The 8384-nt window shown below is 40.6% G+C and overlaps 1 protein-coding gene across 2 annotated transcripts in view; it reads left to right on the top strand.

Annotated features, from left to right (window-relative positions):
- Positions 1 to 5941: 5941 nt before the first annotated feature.
- PSMD14 (proteasome 26S subunit, non-ATPase 14) overlaps positions 5942 to 8384 on the top strand; it is a 111056-nt gene continuing 108613 nt past the window's right edge. The window contains exon 1 of one of the 2 annotated variants that reach the window (XM_033231314.1): positions 5942 to 6504. The gene's annotated coding sequence lies outside the window, so the exon portion shown is untranslated. The remainder of the gene's footprint in view (positions 6505 to 8384) is intronic. The other variant, XM_033231315.1, reaches the window with a different exon arrangement.

The following is an 8384-nucleotide window of genomic DNA, read 5'->3' as shown; positions in this document are numbered from 1 at the left end:
GTATTCTTAGCAAGCAAAGTATCTGGACAAGTACCTTCAATATCCAACATTAATTGTAAATATCTACTATGACCAGGCCATGCTTCTTGCTGTTAAGAATTTTAAAGTTTAGATGGTAAGGCAGACAAGTAAATCAAGGATTACAGAGTAGGGCTATAGGGTAGATTACATGGGAGGGTATTGACTGATCAACACCCCCCCACAAAATGTGGGAAAGAGTGTGGGGACAGGAGATGGGAGAAAAGACATTCAGAGTGGAGAAACAATAGGTCTGAAGATTCTAAGGCATATGATGGCATGATTTAATAGCAAATACTTTGGTATGGCTAAAAGAATGGGGGACAATAACAACTTTGAGGTTTTTTCTTTTAAATCAACTTTATGGAGGCATAATCAACCATAAATGCATCTATTTTTAGTGTACAATTTGGTGAGTTTTGACAAGCTTTCACCACAACAAAAATATAGAACATTTTTAGCGGATCACGAGGTCAGGAGATCGAGACCATTCTGGCTAACACGGTGAAACCCCGTCTCTACTAAAAATACAAAAAAAAAAAAAACTAGCCGGGCAAGGTGGCGGGCGCCTGTAGTCCCAGCTACTCGGGAGGCTGAGGCAGGAGAATGGCGTAAACCCGGGAGGCGGAGCTTGCAGTGAGCTGAGATCTGGCCACTGCACTCCAGTCCGGGCGACAGAGCGAGACTCCGCCTCAAAAAAAAAAAAAAAGAAACCAAAAAGTTCCCTCATGCCCCTGTGCAGTTACTCCTCCCACCTAACTCTACTATGAACCACAAAGACAACAAGTGATCTGCTTTCTGTCACTGTCTATTTGATTTGATTTGTTTAGAGTCTCTTTAAGGGGTATTGTACGGTATGCACTCTTTCTCATCTTACTTTTCCTCAGTGTGATGTTTCTGAAATTCATTCTTGTTCTTGTATATATCAGTAGTTTCCTTTTTATTGTTAATATTGCATTGTAAAGACATACCAGACATTATTTATTCACCAGCTGGCAAACATTTAGATTGTGTCCAGTTTAGGGCTTTTATCAGTAAAGTTGCTATGAACTGTTGTGGTCAAGAGTCTTGGTGTGGGCACATGTCTGCATTTATTTTTGGTAGATATAAAGTGGGATTGCTAGGTCAAATGATAATGGCATTTTTATTTTTTAAATGCCAGAACAATTTCTAAAGTGGTTGTGATATTTTAGTTACTATTTAGATGGTATTTTTTTTTCATCCTTTTATTTTCAACCTGTGTCACCGAATCTAAAGTGTAACTCTGTGGACAGATATAGTTAGTTTTTTTTTTTTTTTTTTAAAGTGTATTCTGCCAATCTCTGCCTTTTAATTGGAGTTTTTATTCCATTTATATTTAATATACTGACTTATGTGAATCCTGAAAGAGCTAATCTTTCAAGATGGATCCCGAGTGGCTAAGTGGTCCTAAATTCAAAATGGAGCCAAGCAGCCATTTGCTGACTAGAGGTCACACATGTACTCTGTGTTCTGAGAGAACCTACAAGCTTATGAGACTTCAGGTCATTTATAGCTGTCTGTTCCTGTTTACTACTGCCTCAATAAACAACTGCTAGAAAGTCTCATTTCACCACCTGGACCTAACTGATACACTGTGACCTGCATCAACCAATCAGAACTAAATAAGCTTTTATTCCTCATTTGCATAGCAGACCAGAGGGGGAACCTGGGTGGGAACTTTCTCTAAAGAAGATAATCTCTTTTGTTTTCTTGAACCACACCTTTGTTTGGTACAAAAGATTGCCAACTGCTCACTGGAATAAAGTCTCTTTTTTTTTGAGACAGGGTCTCACTGTGTTACCATGATCAGGGCTCACTTCAGACTTGATTTCCTGGGCTCAAGCGATCCTCCTACCTCAGCTGCCCAAGTAGTTGGGACTACAGGCATGTGCCACCACACCTGGCTAATTTTTTGTATTTTTTAGTAGAGATGGGGTTTTAGAATGTTGCCCAGGCTTGTCTCGAACTTCTGGACTCAAGCAATCCTCCAGCCTTGGCCTCTCAAAGTGCTGTGATTACAGGTGTGAATCACTATGCCCAGTCTCTTTCTTTTTTAAGGAAAATCCTTTGGATTGTTGACATCGATAAGGTAGAATTTACATTTGTCATTTTGCGATGTTTTCTTTATGTCCTGTGTCTTTTTTATTCCTCTATTTCTTAATTGCTGCTGCCTTTTGTGTTAAATATATATTTTCAAGTATGCCATTTTAATTTCCTTGTCCTTTATTCATATATTTTAAAAGTATTTTCTTAGCAGTTGCTCTGGGGATTATACTTAACAAGTTATAACAATCTAGTCTGGATTAATAACAACTTTATTTTAATAGCACACAAAAACTTGCTCCTATACGGTTTCATTCCTCTATTATTCTTTCCCTCCTTCCTCTCCCTTCTGTTATTGTCATATTAATACCTTACAATAAGCCCATATGGACTTATAATTATTGCTTCATGCAATTGTCTTTTAAACCAAATAGAAAAATGAGTCATAAATAAAAAAATTATACTTTCATATTTATTTATGTAGTTAAGTTTTACAGGCGTTCTTTATTCCTTCATGTGGATTTGAAGTACTGTCTAGTGTCAATTTAATTCTGAAGGACTCCTTTTAGTATTTCTTGCAAGGAAAATGTCCTAGTGACAAATTCTATCTTTGTATATACATACATTTTGGGGAAGTATTAATACCTCCTGCATTTTTGAAGGACAGTTTTGCTGGAGGTAAAATTCTTACTTGATGATCTTTTTCTTTCAGCACATTGAGTATGTCATCCCACTGCCTTTCGGCTTTCATGGCATCAACTGTAAATCTTATGGAGGATTATGTGATGAGTGGCTTCTCTCTTGACACTTTCAAGAGTCTCTCTTTGCCCTTGACTTTTAATCAGTTAATTACAATGTGTCGAGGTGTGGATTTATGTTACTTGGCATTTGTTGAGCTTCTTTGATGTGTAGATAAATATTTCTCATTAAATTTGGGGAGTTTTGGCCATTCTTTAAGTATTATGCCTGCCCTTTTCTTTTTCTCCTCTCCTTCTGAAACTCCCATTATGCACATGTTGGTATGCTTGATTGTGTCCCACAGTACTTTGAGGCCTGTTCATGTTTCTTCTTTCTCTTCTCAATCTGTTGCCCAGACTAGATCTTCTCAACTGACCTAAATTGAAGTTTGTTGATTTTTTTTTTTCTCCCTGCTAAAATCTGGGGTTGAGCCCCTCTAGTGAACTTTTCACTTTATTATAACTTTTTGTTATTTTTATTTTAAAGAAATTAAAAATTGTCTCTGTCATGGCATATTATACTTTTTAACTCCAGAATTATTTCGGTTTTAAAAAATGATTTGTCGGCCGGGCGCGGTGGCTCAAGCCTGTAATCCCAGCACTTTGGGAGGCCGAGACGGGCGGATCACGAGGTCAGGAGATCGAGACCATCCTGGCTAACACGGTGAAACCCCGTCTCTACTAAAAAATACAAAAAAACTAGCCGGGCGAGGTGGCGGGCGCCTGTAGTCCCAGCTACTCGGGAGGCTGAGGCAGGAGAATGGCGTGAACCCGGGAGGCGGAGCTTGCAGTGAGCTGAGATCCGGCCACTGCACTCCAGCCTGGGTGACAGAGCGAGACTCCGTCTCAAAAAAAAAAAAAAAAAAAAATGATTTGTCTTTATCATCTATTTGATGAAATATCTCATACTTTCCTCTAGTTCTTTAGACATGGTTTCTTTTAGCTTTGTAACATATTGAAAATATCTGATTTAAAGCCTTTTTATCTAGTAAATCCAGCATGTAGGCTTCCTCGGGGTGAGTTTCTATTGATTAATTTTTATCCTGTGTATGGGCCATACATTCTTGTTTCTTTGCATGTATCTTAACTATTTTGAAAACCGAACATTTTAAACAATATAATGTGCAACACTGGAAATCAGATTCTACCCGCTCCCCAAGCTTCACTGTCATTTCTGTTTGTTGTAGTAGTTGTTGGTTTAGTGACTTTTCTGAACTCATTCTTTTTTTTTTAGAGATAGGGTCTGAGTTGGTGACTCAAGGGATCCTCTGGCCTTAGTTTCCTGAGTAGAGCTGGGACTACACATGTGTGCCACTGCACCTAGCTTATCAACGAATTCTTTAAAGTCTGTATTATTGTGTGTGACCACACAGGTTTCTGCTCAGTTAGCTTAGCGGTCAGTTAATGATTAGTGAGACAGGTTTCCTTAAACATCTTCAACCAAAAAAATCTCCGAGTCTTTCCTGAGGGCTTTAGTACTTACGTTGGGACAAGCCTTCAACAATCAGCCAAGCACTTTATATTAGGTTGGTGCAAAATTAATTTCATTGAAATGACAAAACTACAATTTTTTGCACCTACCAACCAAATAATTCTGCCTTAGCCTTCACTTCTTGCTTCTGTAGTGCCTCAAGGTCACCCAGAAGTTAGAGCTCAGGGCCTTCTCAGGCCTATCTTGAGTGTTCACATAACCCTAGGCATATGCACACCCTAAGCACCTTCTACAGTCTCAGGAATATGTTAGCATTTTTCAAAGCCCTATGAACATTTTATTCCCCAGTTAAATACTTTAATATGGCTGGAGCAAAAGGTGCTCCAAACAAAGTTTAAGGGTTTTTTTGCTTTGTTTTGTTTTTTTTTACCTTTATAATGTATGTTACGGGGAGCCACTAGTGGAATTTTACGTAAAGAAGGAGCATGACCATATATAGCACAAACATTTTTACCAATGAGGTGGAGAACGGATTAAAAGGAAGCAGACTGAAGGCGGAAAGATCAAAGAGCACTCTAAAAAAGTAGCTTGGGGAACATGGTGAAATCCTGTCTCTACTAAAAAATAAATAAATAAATAAAAACATAAATAATTAGCTGGGCATGGTGGCAAGCACCTGTAGCCCTAGCTACTTGGGAGGCTTAAGTGGGAGGGTTGCTTGAGCCCAGGGAGGGGGAGGTTGCAGTGAGCCCAGATGGCGCCACTGAACTCCAGCCTGGGTGACAAAGCAAGACCCTAACTCAAAAATGCATTAATAAATAAATACATACAAAATAAAATAAAATAAAAACAAGTGAGGAAGGTCTGAGTTAAGGCCAAAGTGGGGAGTATTTAGAAGGGGAAGTAGTGGATTGGAAAAGCTGTTATGGAGATTACACATTTCATGGTTTCTACAATGGTTAATTGGGAGGCCAGTGGGGAGAGGTGAAAAAGAGGCAGGTGTTTCTTAAGTTTCTGATTAGGAAAATTATTTGGAGGATGGGGTTATTCACCTCCTCCCCCCAAAAAATGAATAGAGAGGCACAGGTTTGAGGGGGGAAGCATAAAGATGTGGATCCAAATATTACCTATGAATAAAATAATCTTTGTGTTTTTAGAGGTATGAATATCTTAAAGCAAAAGTCTAATGCAATTGTGCTACTCAAATCAGTTTGGATGCAGGCACTGTAATCTTTCCCCACTCTCTGTCCAGTAGATTCATCGCCATTCTCGATTTAGGAATGCTTTAAAGATGCTTGTTATTTGGAACATATTTGAGAAAGTGAGAGGAATGTGGTAAAGAAGCTGCCTTAAACAGAGACTGTACCTAGACCTAGGGTGTAATATCAACTTGTCAAGTATATCCTGTGCAACTTTGCTTTTTGAAAACCTAGCAAACAGTAGATCATGAGTAAAACGTGATAATTACATGGAGAAGTGTGAATAAATGACTCTTTAAACCCTGTAAACTAAACTCGCAGTAAAATAGGTGGTTTGAACATTTGGGAAACATTAGTTTTTCCTGAAATCCAATCCTTGCAAAGCAATTATGACAAGAGGTGGATAAAGCGGTCTTACGGAAAAGGGCGTCTTACCGGTCCCCTCTAATCACATCATCCCCCTTCTTTTTAAAACATTTTCTTCTCAGATAACCAGTTAAATCTAGTTCAAATGAATCTTTTCGTTTTTGAGGAGGACCATAATAGTAGTGAATACCAAAACGAAAGGGGATCTGGGCTTCGCAATACTAACAGTTCCATTTCCTAGCCAGTCGCCTCCCGGGCTGGATGTGCCCCGGTCCTAGATCTCAGCGGCGGCCGGAGAGCGCAGAGGTAGGGAGAGAAAAAGGAGGCGTCGGCAGGGCGCGAGCGGCCAGGGCGCTAAGTTCCGCCTCATAGTACTGCCGAAGACTGGAGACGCCGGGCGGCCCGCGCCGTCTGTCCCCAGCTCTCCTCCTGGACACCCGCCTGTCTCCCCGTCGTCTCCAATTGGCCGTCGGGGAACGGAAGCCGAAGCAGACCAGTGAACCCGGAAGTGCTTCGCGGCAGAGGCCCGGGCAACTCTTTTGAATGGAATCGGGCTGATTCATCGCCGGTTCGCAGAGTCAGAACCGCGTCGGGTCTGCACTGCTGCTGCTGTTGCCTCTGTCTTCACGTCACCGCAGAGGCAAGACAAGGGTCCCGATCGCGGCATCCGGCTCCTGCCCGCCTTCAGGTAAGACCCAGAAGGCAGGCCTGGGAGGTCCGGCTAGGCAGCTGTGCTAGGCCGCTGCCAGCCCCGTGCTTTCCTGAGTCACGTTGCCCAGCTGAGTTGCCACTGGAGGCCTGGGCCTCGAGGGAGGAGCCCGAGCTCCTTCATTCTCTTCGCCTGCTCTCAGGGATCTCTGGCAGGGTCAGGTGTGCATGTTGTCTCCTTTCTCCATTCTTTTCTGCTTGGCCGAATTCACATAATGGGAACCTCTTCTCTCTGAGAGAATCCTTGTTTATGGCCTGTTTGTCTGTGCTCTATCCGTAGTTGTTCCTGTCTTGAAAAACTTCAAAGCAGACCGAGGAAACAAGGGAGAGAGAGTAGAATTAACTTTCCCATTGGATACGTTTGTTTTATCTCCTGTCCTTCCTGTAAGCCTTGACCCTTTTTCTGTTAGTGTTAGGTTTTCAACTTCCTCCAAAAAATAAACAAAAGTCCTGCAGATACACTGGTTTTGGACCTTGAATATCTTAAAAACAAAGTGTGCTACTGTGCCTGTTAACTTACTTTCAGTATTATACTAATTGAGTAATTGTTGGTGAATTGATTACATTTCTCGTGTTAAGTAGAAATCTGCTACCGTATGTTCCATCTTGCAACTTAATTTTCCTGGGGATGTGGCTCTGTGTCTGTCAAAAGAAAAAGAATGTAAACTTTTGAGTCTATAAACCTAGTGACTGAACGAAAAATTCTCGAGAAAATAAATGGTAACCAAAAGTTGATAAAAATTTTATGGAAAGGCAGGGGAGAGGGTTTAAAAATTAGCATAAAATAGAGTTCTAGTGTGAAAGTGATTTTGTTCCACTGGTCACAAGTATGTTTTTAGTGCTAGTGACTTAATGTGTTTGAGAAAAGCAGCAAGACATGCACTGATACTGTTGAAATAACAAAAACGTGAACACAGTTTTAGTGCAGATGATTAATATAATGGTGGCCTTCCTGTCACGTAAGGCTACCTACCAGCTGACTCATTTCAAGTTTAGAGGTTAAGATATATAGTGGTTCTGAATTAACTACAGTTAAGGTGTGTTTAGTGAAGTGCTATTTAGTGAAAAAGCCTGCATGTTGTCTTGAATTTGTCCCTAAATCTTGCCAAGGGAAGAAAGGTTTCAAGTTACGATCTTTCATTGATGCTTCACCTGTTGACTTTGGGAGTTTTGTTTTGTTTGTTTGTTTGTTTGTTTTTTTCAGCCTGAAGTGCTTGGTAAATAATATATTGCCATTTTAATTAAAAAGCTGGATGGATTTTAGGCCGGGCGCGGTGGCTCACAACTGTAATCCCAGCACTTTTGTAGGCTGAGGCGGGCGGATCATGAGGTGATCCAGCCTGGCCAAGACTAGCCTGGCTAACATAGTGAAACCGTGTCTCTACTAAAAGTACAAAAAAATCAGCCGGGCATGGTGGCACGTGCCGGTAGTCCCAACTACCTCGGGAGGCTGGAGGTAGAACATGGGAGGTGGAGGTTGCAGTGGGCTGAGATGGCGCCACTGCACTCCAGCTTGGGCAACAGAGTGAGACTTTGTCTCAAAAAAAAAAAAAAAAAAAGCTGGATTTTAATCTTTTTGACATGGGTCTATCTTATTTTTATACTGGCCAGGTACTTGTTAGTATATAGTTTGTGAACCCTATGTATGAAAATAAAAGTTATTATTGCTGTTTTTATTGTTACTATCTTAGAAGTGGAAGAGATTATTTAATCTAGTCCTCTTATTTCAGTAACAAGAAGCAATTATGCTTTTTTAATTTTTAATTTTGTAGTAATGTTCATTTAATAATTCAGTGTCCACCTGTGAAAGCCTTGCCTGAATATCCATGTGATTTCTTGCTCAGGAACTTGTCATATTCC

This window comes from Trachypithecus francoisi, unplaced genomic scaffold (genome assembly GCF_009764315.1).
Source record: "Trachypithecus francoisi isolate TF-2019V2 unplaced genomic scaffold, Tfra_2.0 Lachesis_group13, whole genome shotgun sequence".
In the NCBI taxonomy this organism is placed as follows: Eukaryota; Metazoa; Chordata; class Mammalia; order Primates; family Cercopithecidae; genus Trachypithecus; species Trachypithecus francoisi.
This window is presented reverse-complemented; position numbering and strand designations above follow the sequence as displayed.